This window comes from Tursiops truncatus, chromosome 12, assembly GCF_011762595.2.
Source record: "Tursiops truncatus isolate mTurTru1 chromosome 12, mTurTru1.mat.Y, whole genome shotgun sequence".
NCBI lineage: Eukaryota > Metazoa > Chordata > Mammalia > Artiodactyla > Delphinidae > Tursiops > Tursiops truncatus.
Genome location: NC_047045.1, coordinates 19,702,467 through 19,714,082, shown reverse-complemented (window position 1 = coordinate 19,714,082; position 11,616 = coordinate 19,702,467). Strand labels below are relative to the sequence as shown.

Genomic DNA, 11,616 nt, shown 5'->3' with positions numbered 1-11,616 from the left:
AACATTGGATGACATGAGTTTTTTCTTTTCGTTAGAGAAGCTTGTATTTTCTAGACTGAAGGAAACAAGGTCATTTTTTAGCTAGAACAGTCAGCATTTTCCATTTTTCTTAGTTGTCCTACCATAACCCTGCTCCGGAGGTGAAGAATGTTGATGAAATTTGGTTAATAGTTATCCAAATAACATGTGATGTTTGTTTTTTGTGGGGTGGTGGAAAAACACAACAACTTATGACATTGATCATCTTCAAAAAGTGAATCCCATTTCAGGAGGAAATAAATTTGAAGAAACAATATCATAGAGGCTAGGAAGTACTCTCCCAGAAGGGTAAGGAAAGGTACTTGGTCTATGCCTTGAGATCAGGGTTTTTTATGTAATGGAGAAATCAGTCTTATTAACCACAACTTGGTGTTTATAAAAGTCTTTAAATCATCGAGCTCGGGCTTAATACTCTGTTGAAGTTATAGCAGCTTATCCTATTACATATTAGTGCTTTTTATTCTAGGAAGAAATATAATTCAGTATTTTCCATGCACCAAGTATTAGCCAGGACAAGCTCATTGCTGTAATGAACAATTCCAAAGTCTTAATGGCTTAACACGGTAAGCATTTACTTCTTGCTTCTGTCATGGTACAGTGTAGGCTGAAGGGACAGTGTGTGTGGAGGGGTCTACTTCACATGGTCATTAAGGTTCATTCATCTGAAAAGTCCCCCATCTCCAGGCCTTTGGAAGCCTCTTCTGGATCTTCTGCATCTGGCCTGCAATGAGAGATGAGAAGTGGGCGGATTTTTATGGATCAGGCTTGGAAGTGGCAAACGTCCTTTCTGGCCCTTGTTCCACTGGCCAGTCACAGAACCCCACCTATCTGTGCGAGAGGCTAGGAAGTGTAGTCTCAAAGTATGCCCAGGAGGAAAATAAGACAAGATTTAATGAATCAAAGTCATCTCTGCCACTTACGACTACACACACACAAATCTGTGGAGAGAAGATGAATACCTCGGGGAACCCTCAAAATCGGACGAAATTTCTAGTTACATTGCTTATTTAGCTTCTTTCTATGCTTTTGGGAATAACTGACTTCATTGACTTGACTTCTTGTATTTTTGGAAATCAGAAACCTAAACCTCAACTTTTCCCCTGAATAAATGGTCATCCATGAATGCATGTCCTAGAAGATTTGGGAAGTTTAAGCAAGATGTCCCCTGAGTGGGATCCCACAGTGCTGGATGGTTCCTATTTTCTCCCGTCTTCTGCTGATTTCATTTGACGTGGTGGCAGAGAGATGAGAGGAAAACAGGTACAAGATTTGTAATTGCAAAGCACAAATAATGGACTTGAACTAGCGTTTACTTTGGGCCTGTGACTGAAGGGAGAGAAGGAACAAAAACCCTCTTAAAAAAAGCCACACACTTTCAAACCTGACATCTGACTAAACTATGGATTGCTGTTATTGGGGATTAGCCCAAATTGACACCTTGAAAACATTCTGGGGTCAAGAAAGTTCCACAAATAATTCTTAAAGTCATTCTCTTGGCACCTCATAGAATCTTTGTAGAAAAGAAAATTTGCTCAGGGCGGCTTTTTCTGTTTGGGAATATATTACTTTTATGAACACCTCTGCTCCCAACTGAATTCATTCCTCAAGTGTGAAAGCCACTGCAGATCTAAGGAGGCAGTTTCCCTCAGGGCTGGATTTGTAGCCTGGGTTTAAATGTCCTGCTGCATTGAAAAAGCGTGGGAGAAATCACAGATGCAGCACTCTGGTGAATGGTTTCCAGTCTGTGGAGAATAAATAGACTTCCGGAGAGAGGGAGCATTGGAAAAGTCCCAGTGTTCATCACGTGGGTTTCTGTTTAGAAAACCATTGTGCCTAAGTCATCCTCCTGGAATTCCACTGCCCTCTTAATTGTGCTTGTATGAAAAAGGTGTAAGTTTTTGGCCTTTTTGATCCGCTAAACCCCTTCTCCCTGAATCAGTGGCAATTTAATGAGAACACTAACCACAAATCAACAAGACGTTTTTTTTTTTTGGCCATGTGGCTTGTGGGACCTTAGTTCCCCGATCAGGAATTGAACCTGGGCCCTCGGCAGTGAAAGCACAGAGTCCTAACTGCTGGACTGCCAGGGAATTCCCGAACAAGATTTTTCTCTGTCATATGAATGTCGGAACATTTATCCAAATGGTGCTGACTGCCGGTGCAGGGCAGTGGGCAAACTTCTAGGCAGTTTTGGGGTAATTTTGGCTTATGTAGAACTACTGCAGAATCATAATCTATGTGAGATCTGTGCCTATACTCATTTTTTCATTTTAGGTTGAAATTAGAAAACCACAAAATCATGTTAGAATCATTGAGTGACACTCAAGGTTGTTCTTCAACAATGATGGAGAAGGTTGGAAATCAGAAAGTGTCAAATAGTTGACAGTTTTTACCCAGGACCCTCAATTTGTGCCACCAGAAAATACCTGCACAGAGAACTCCATACTCCAGCGAGACATTTTTCCTTTTCTTGTTGGTATTCATTTTGGAGCCAGCCACACAGACAGCAACCCTGACTGTAGGTGACAGTGCTTGTTTTTCTTATTGTTTTGAAAGTTACAGGAAAATAAGAAGCAATTTCTGAGGTGGAATAAAGCAGGTTTGTGTGTGTGTGTGTGTGTTTGCCTGTGAAGCTATAGGTCTGAATAGTATCTAATTAAAATCTGATGTAGAGTCAGTAGTCCTGCTGTTGTATTGAACAATTTATGCTTGATAATGCTAAGGAAATGGTCTTCTAATACTTCTTACTCACTTTCAGAGGATAACAAAGGTGTTTCTCAAGAAGGTGTTTGCCTCTTCTTCTAAGACTGGAGCAGAGGTAGGGCTGGTGTGGGTCAGTTCAGGGACTCTTTGGCTTTAAACCCATGGTCACTCTTGGTTTTCCAAACTCCCCTCTCCCGCACCACTCCCATCTCTAAATCACCTACCTCCGGTAGATCCTTATGAAAGGATCCCCTCTTGTCCCAGAAATGCACAACTTTTATTATACATATTTTCTCATGTTTCCTCAGAAATACAGTACTTTCTTCTGCAGAGTATATAGTGCCAGAAATTAAGAAACACCAAGCTTTCCACAGAGGTGCACACATTCTGTCAATCAAACGCAAATAACCACCTCAGTAATCCATAATTGTCACTGACTGTGTAGTTCACATTGAACATGTAATCATCACAGACAATGGCTTCATACTTAGCCCCCTGACAGACTAAGGCAAGAAGTATAACAATGGAGAGGGGTGTGTTCTGTAGACCAGTTGCCAATGCTACAGGCAAGTGGATACACCCTTCCTTGGGCCAGAGAGGAAGGTTATAGCTTCCTCCCTCTCCCACTAATAAAACGTGCATCTGCAAGTGTTCAGATTGATCATGACTCTTCCAGTGCCTAAAGAATAATCATCTCTGGTTGCTCTTTGGGGAGAGAGCATCCCCACAGTGCAAAGTTGATGCAGCAGGTTATAGGATGTGTGGGCAATTTAGAAGTGAGACTGAAAGAATCCAAGTTGTAAATTCTTGTTCCTTTAGAGTGACAAGTTAATTTTAAATGTGTAGACATCATCCTGGGTAAGGGAGGCCAGAAGCTTTCCCCAGAACCTCCTGTGGTTCAGATTTACTTCTAATGGTGGATATACTCAGGTTGGAGTCATTTTGCCCTGGTGACCATCAGCATAGGGAACACTGAGCTGACAAGGAGGCTTTGGACAAAGGCTGTGGAGGTGGGTGGCCAGTGATGTCTGACCCAGGTGTCCTAGCCTCTGACACCATCACTCAGGGTTTCTTGTGACTAGGAATAGATCCCTGCAGAGTAGGAGTATAAGAGGGAGTCTAAGGCCCAGGGGCCTCCTGTCTCCACCCTTACCCTCTTGGGCTGCTCCTTCCTCTAAACAGAAATACCATCCTTCACACTTCTCTCTCTAACTCTCATTAATCTATCCTTCCATCCAGTGTATATTTGCTTGGCTACCAGCTAGCCTTGTACTAGGCAGTAGGGACACAAAGATGACAGGGCACAGCCTCTGCCCTCAAGGAGTTCATGTGGGGGACAGATATGTGAACAAATAATGTCAACACAGTAGGAAAAGCGACATGCCTAGTACTGTGGAGGATCAGAGGGGACTTGGTACCTTTTTCTGGGGGAGGTGGGGGTGGGTAGCTTGGAAGAAGAGTTGATGTTTGAGATGGGTCTTGAAGGAAGAGTAGAAGTATGCCAGGTAGAGATGGAGGAGAATTAAGGTGCTCATTTGGCAAAGTTTAGAGTTTATTGTGTAGGCAACATCAATCCATTCTAAGCAGGAGGGGACGTGGTTGGACTATTAGAAAAATAACTCTAGTAGTAATTTAGAAGGCACCTTAAAGGACTTTAAGACAAGGAGACAATGAAGATGAGACATCATAGTCTGGTAGGCAAAAGTGAGGACCTGAAACAAGATAGTATGAGCACTTTCATTAGCTATGTTAAAGCTCATTCATCCAGAGTCTATTCATTGTAAGCCAGAAGGTATAAAATATGAGTATTTAAAAATCTGTTAAACGTATTCCCCCCCAAGTACGACCAGGCATATTCTGCTTCATAGGATGACAGACAGATTTTGGGGTGTGCTTTGGTGCTCTGAATACTAACACTCCTACTAATACGAACACACTAACACTAAAGGCAATAACAAATAAGTCTTTTCTTTTGTTGGAGCAGCTCTGGGCCCTTTAAGACAGAGGGTTTCCGCACTTGGGCACAGTACCCGCAGGGGCATGTGGATGGCGGGGACAGAGTGGTTGGGAAGGCCTGCTTCAGGGTCCTCAACCTTGGCCTCCCTAGGGCTTCCCTCCCAGGCCTCTTGAGGGGTGGTACAGATTAGAGCTGGAGTCTTAGGGGCATTTCTCCCAAGCAGCACTGTCCCTACACGTGGCCAAAAGAGCAGAATCTCTATGAGGATAAAGGCAGCTGAGGCCTGTCTCCTGCCACTGCTGATACCCTCTTACCAGAAGGGAGCTGGTGAACAGACTTGGCCTCCAACCTTGGCAAGATTTCTAATCCCTGCTCTGATACAGAATTTACTTTCCTTTCATCCCTATTCTTTGAGATAACATTGTATTTCTTGAAAGGCATAATGATTTCAGAGTCAAGTTGACATCCTCAACATTGGCAAGAAATAGCCCTTGTTAAAATTGAATAAGTCACATGAATTATTTATTCTCTTCACTGAAGAGAAGATGCACTCACACCTTTAGTTAAATTCTTCTTCTATTCTTTTGGTACTGTCTCTGGAGACCTTTGAACTTTTCTTTTCCAAAATTACCCTAGAACCAAAGGCAGAAACCCGTCTAAGCGTAGAGGAAGGCCCACATCTTGTGAGGAGCAGTGTGAACAGACTGGAATCCTCAGTCTCTGGGATGAGACCCATGAGGATCTGCTGATATGATTTGCTTTATGGCATAAGGCAGTTTTCAGATCTTGTGTTTATGTGAATGCTATTCTAGGGTACAGATTTGTTCGCAAATGTTTTTATTGCATTCTCCCGAGAACTATTTGATAAACTTCAAAGTACCGACATTTCTGTGGTTATAAAACAAGTGTCAGAGTGTTTATCAGGTTATTCTCTTGGTGTCATTTCTACTCCCTTTCCTAGCCCCACTTCCGCCTTAATTCAGAAACAAAATTCAAAATCTCATAATCAAGTACTTACTATCAAACATAAAAGGATTACTAGAAAAACAAACATCTTGAAAATGTCTCCCAAATCTGACCACAGTCATTTAAGTAATGCGGATGACAAAGAGACTCAAGTCAGATTTCTTAACTACGAAGGATGCAGTGTATCTTTCTCAGAGGGAAGGTTTTGAATTGAATTTTCAATGGATGAGGCAGTTGAGGTTTCAGAGATCAACTGGTTCGTCCAAGGTGATAAGTATAGCTGTTAGTTTTATCGTGTGTGTGTGTATGTGTGTGTGTGTGTGTGTGTGTGTGTGTGTTTTCTACTAGGCTCCAGATGGAAAAGATCCCATAGCCCTTCTCATTTTTCACCTATGAATAGGCTCCCTCCTCATAATCCAGTTATTTCTGGTTCCCTTCTTTCCTACCATGTGCCCATTGGGATTTCCCTGCCCTTACCTTAAATAAATCTGAGCTCCTCAGGAACCCCCCTTGTCCCATTTAGAGGTCATTGCACCCAAACATGCTGTTCTGCTGCTTTCTTTAGTGAGTGACTAACGGTCCATGTGGGGCATCACAGAGATGTCTGTTGCTCAAAAATTATAATCTCCCTCTTCTATCAAGGGGACAGAGACGCATTTCATAAAACCTTTCAAAACGGGTTAAATTGGTGATCATTAAGATGGCCAGCACTATTCATTGCTATATTGGGCTGTTTCCCCATTAATAAGAAAAATCTTCCACTCACTTCTATTTGTCATTTATGACAATAGCAGACTCTTGGTGAGGAGAAATGTGACTTTCTCCTTTTGGGCTTAAGACTAATGAGCCCTTCCTTAAACCTTGCCTCCTGAGTTTCCCGATGCATTGTTTTTCCCTCCTGGAGAATATTTCACCGATGGTTTGGGTTCTTTTTTCTGTTTTTTTTGTTTTGTGAGAGGACAGCATGAATGTTCATGTGACTGGCCCGCTAAGGACACATGCATATTTCAGTGATAACTCCCAGGGTCCACTTTCCTCCCACTGGCCTCAGACAGCAAAGCTCTTCATTTTGGGGTTAGAACTTCTCTCTGGGATGTGGCACATTTCTGAGCCACATCATTCATGCTCACTAAAGGAGAAAATTCTCCTCCCCTTGTGGGAGGCTCTGGACTCTATCTCAGTTAGGCAACATTTGCTAGTTTCAACCATGATGTTCCTGCCGTGAGGTTTCTGTGGGTGTCCTGCAGAGAGGTCGAAAACCCTCCAGGGTACCCACTGTGACTTTGCCTCTGAGAGACTGCGGGGGCCCCTCTGTTATGCATCCTGACTTCTGGTGTCTGTAAACTCTCCTGGTACCTATACCGCCTCTAATTTCCTCTGGGGAGTCATCCTTTTCCCTCCCCTAGTCCGTGTCATGTAGATGGTCCTGATTACAGCGGTGAGTATGGGTTCTATGTGTAAGCCAGCTCCTCGGAGCCTCTCAGCCACAAGGGCTGCGGCTGCTTCAGGGACCAGCCTTGAAGCAGAGAGTCCATAAGATGCAGTTAGACCTTTCCTGGGCTCCTAAGAGACGCGCAGGGGCCGTCCTTGCATTTGTGAGGAGAGGAGGCAGTTGCTGTGAGCATCCTGCATCCACGTGGATGCTGAATCTGGAGCCAGTGCCAAGGGAGCAACGCTGAAGAGTGAGAAATTGGTCCCTGATGACATTGTTTGAGCCTTGAATCAACCTATGTGAAGCTAGTCTCCTCTGTTGCACCACCAATAAATGATCTTTTCTTGCTTAAAGTGGTTTAGGAGTGTCCTTCAAGATGGCGGAGGAGTAAGACATGGAGATCACCGTCCTCCCCACAAATACATCAGAAATAATCTACATGTGGAACAACTCCTACAGAACACCTACTGAACACTGGCAGAAGACCTCAGACCTCCCAAAAGGCAAGAAAGTCCCCACGTACCTGGGTAGGGCAAAAGAAAAAACAGAGACAAAAGAATAGGGACAGGACCTGCACCAGTGGGAGGGAACTGTGAAGGAGGAAAGGTTTCCACACCCTAGGAAGCCACTTCGTGGGCGGAGACTGCGGGTGGCGGAGGGGGAAAACTTCGGAGCCACGGAGGAGAGCGCAGCAACAGGGGTGCGGAGGGCAAAGCGGAGAGATTCCCGCACAGAGGATCGGTGCCGACCAGCACTCACCAGCCCGAGAGGCTTGTCTGCTCACCCGCCGGGGCGGGTGGGGCTGGGAGCTGAGGCTCGGGCTTCGGAGGTCGGATCCCAGGGAGAGGACTGGGGCTGGCCGCGTGAACACAGCCTGAAGGGGGCTATTGCGCCACAGCTAGCCAGTAGGGAGTCCGGGAAAAAGTCTGGAGCTGCCGAAGAGGCAAGAGGCCATTGTTTCAGGGTGCGCAAGGAGAGGGGATTCAGAGCACCGCCTAAACGAGCTCCAGAGACGGTTGCGAGCCGCGGCTAACAGTGCGGACCCCAGAGACGAGCATGAGACGCTAAGGCTGCTGCTGCCGCCACCAAGAAGCCTGTGTGCGAGCACAGGTCACTATCCACACCTCCCCTCCCAGGAGCCTGTGCAGCCCGCCACTGCCAGGGTCCCGTGATCCAGGGACAACTTCCCCGGGAGAACACAGGGCGTGCCCCAGGCTGGTGCAACGTCATGCCAGCCTCTGCAGCCGCAGGCTCGCCCTGCATCCGTACCCCTCCCTCCCCCCGGCCTGAGTGAGCCAGAGCCCCCGAATCAGCTGCTACTGTGACCTCGTCCTGTCTGAGCGAAGAGCAGACGCCCTCCTGCGACCTACACGCAGAGGCAGGGCCAAATCCAAAGCTGAACCCCAAAGCTGTGTGAACAAAGAAGAGAAAGGGAAATCTCTCCCAACAGCCTCAGAAGCAGCGGATTAAAGCTCCACAATCAACTTGATGTACCTGCATCTGTGCAATACCTGAATAGACAATGAATCATCCCAAATTGAGGAGGTGGACATCGGGTGCAACTGTACACGCGGGGTTTGCTTTCTACGTCTCATTTGTTTCTGGTTTTATGTTTATCTTAGTTTAGTATTTAGAGTTTATTATCGTTGGTAGATTTATTTATTGATTTGGTTGCTCTCTTCCTTTTTTCTATGCTTGGTGTGATTTTGTCTACATAGCTTTGCTTTTACCATTTGTCCTAGGGTTCTGTCTGTCCATTTTTTTTAGTATAGTTTTTAGCGCTTGTTATCATTGGTGGATTTGTTTTTGGTTTGGTTGCTCTCTTTCTTTCTTTCTTTTTTAAATTATTTTAAATTTTTAAAATTTTTAATAATTTTTTATTTTAATAACTTTATTTTATTTTATATTTTTCTTTCTTTCTTTTTTTCTTCCATTTATTCTGAGCCGTGTGGCTGACAGGGTCTTGGTGCTCCGGCCAGGTGTCAGGCCTGTGCCTCTGAGGTGGGAGACCCGAGTTCAGGACACTGGTACAACAGAGACCTCCCAGCTCCATGTAATATCAAATGGCGAAAGCTCTCCCAGAGATCTCCATCTCAATGCTAAGACCCAGCTCCACTCAACGACCAGCAAGCTACAGTGCTGGACTAAAATTGGAGTGATACAGAGAAGATTAGTATGGCCCCTGTGCAAGGATGACACGCAAATTCGTGAGCGTTCCATATTTTTGCTGGAGAGGGTGTGGAGAAAAGGGCACCCTCTTGCATTGTTGGTGGGAATGTAAATTGATACAGCCACTATGGAGAACAGTATGGAGGTTCCTTAAAAAACTAAAAATAGAACTACCATCCAACCCAGCAATCCCACTACTGGGCATATACCCTGAGCAAACCATAATTCAAAAAGAGTCATGTACCACAATGTTCATTGCAGCTCTATTTACAATAACCAGGACATGGAAGCAACCTAAGTGTCCATCAACAGATGAATGGATAAAGAAGATGTGGCACATAGATACAATGGAATATTACTCAGCTATAAAAAGAAACGAATTGGGTTTTTGTAGTGAGATGGATGGACCTAGAGTCTGTCATACAGAGTGAAGTAAGTCAGAAAGAGAAAAACAAATACCATATACTAACACATCTATATGGAATCTAAAAAAAAAAAATTGTTCTGATGAACCTAGGGACAGGACAGGAATAAAGATGCAGATGTAGAGAATGGACTTGAGGACACAGGGAGGGAGAAGGGTAAGCTGGGGCAAAGTGAGAGAGTGGCATGGACATATACACACTACCAAATGTAAAATAGATAGCTAGTGGGAAGCAGCCACATAGCACAGGGAGATCAGCTCAGTGCTTTGTGACCACCTAGAGGGGTGGGATAGGGAGGGTGGGAGGGAGATGCAAGAGGGAGGGGATATGGGGATATATGTATATGTATAGCTGATTCACTTTGTTATAAAGCAGAAACTAACACACCATTGTAAAACAATTATTCTCTAATAAAGATGTTAAAAAATAATAAAGTCGTTTAAGTGATTTGAATGGGATGTTTGGCCACTTGTAGCCGGAACCCTGTCTGCTAGACTCGTATGGTAGCCAAGAAGTAGCGTGCGCGCGCGCGTGTGTGTGTGTGTGTGTTTTCTTTTGATTTTTCAGGAATAGAAAAAAAGATGAGGACTGACCCATTCCAAAAATGCTCACCAGTAGATTACCTAATTATTTAGAATGACAAACTAGAATGTTAATTTTTTAAAAAGCCTTGTGAGAAAATAAAAAAATAGAAATATCTAGGGAAAAAAGACTTCTAGGTACGAAGGTCTCTAAAAATTACAGCAAAAGGTGAGTTTTTAAATATTTGTATCATTTATTTACTCTTACCCATAGGCTATTCCAGGGTATTTTCACAGTTTGATCCTTTCTGTCGGCTATTAAATAGTTTGGTACAAAATACAGTTCGGTGTATTTAATAGACTTTGTTTGGGAATGTGGTTTGTTCTTTGACCCTGGGCAAGTTTCTTCACCTTAACATTTGAGGGATATTATTCTGGACTTAATGTACGTGAAGCTCCTAGATTGGGGCCTGGAATAAAGGAGGCACTCAAACGTGGGAGCAGCTGCTGTTTATTATTATTACCCACACTCTGGTCACTTGCTAGAAATATGAGTCACCCTCCCTGTGTGCCTGTTTTCACTAGTCCTGGTCAGGAAGTGTCTCGGGCCTGTTGTTGGTCTTCCCTGATGGTGTGGAATTAGCTGCCTTGCATATTGATTGTAACTAATGACAAAATGGCCCCTCTTGGGAATTCTGTATTTCTCCTCACCAGTCATTTCTGGACTTCTGATTTTTATTATCAACAAGGAAGAACATAAAATATAGTTACTTAAGGCAGAACTGGGAGATGAAACAACAACGGAAAGTGATGGATTGTCACTGCCCTCTGTGCAAACAGGTATGCTCGTAATCCTCAGGTTATTTCCTGCTGAGCAATACTAAAAAATATAAAATTGTGCGATGGTTAAGTAATATTATTTTATTATGTTATTCCACGGATGGCAAATACAAGACGTCTGTGGGGCCATCTCCCAGTCCCCTGATAATCTTAGTCCCGTTTCTCACTGAGCCTTAGCTTGGGCTTAGAGTCCTTCTCAACCCAAAGCACCAGAAATGGGTTGCTTGAGTTGGAAACTTTTCTCCCCCTTTCATCCTTGGGCTTCTGCATTTTGAGATTTTATTACTGAAGTTGCTTACATATTTTGAAGTGTTTTAAACTTTTCTTTTAATTCTCTACATACTTTGGCTTTCAATAGGAGAAGGGATTATTTGTACAGTCATGAGGCTAGAAGCATCTGGTCCCATGACTCAGTTTCCTCCTTTAGGGAAAAGGGACTGTCTTTCTGGGATTGCTTTCTTTTTTTTTTTTTAATTTTATTGGAGTAGAGTTAATTTACAATGTTGTGTTAGTTTCAGGTGTACAGGAAAGTGATGCAGTTATACATATACATATATTCATTCT

At 43.8% G+C, this 11,616-nt stretch overlaps 1 non-coding gene across 1 annotated transcript; it reads left to right on the top strand.

Annotated features, from left to right (window-relative positions):
• Nucleotides 1-9,221: 9,221 nt before the first annotated feature.
• LOC117307565 (U6 spliceosomal RNA) lies at nucleotides 9,222-9,323 on the top strand. Its single transcript, XR_004521332.1, has one exon. It is a non-coding gene; the product is annotated as a U6 spliceosomal RNA (small nuclear RNA).
• Nucleotides 9,324-11,616: the final 2,293 nt, after the last annotated feature.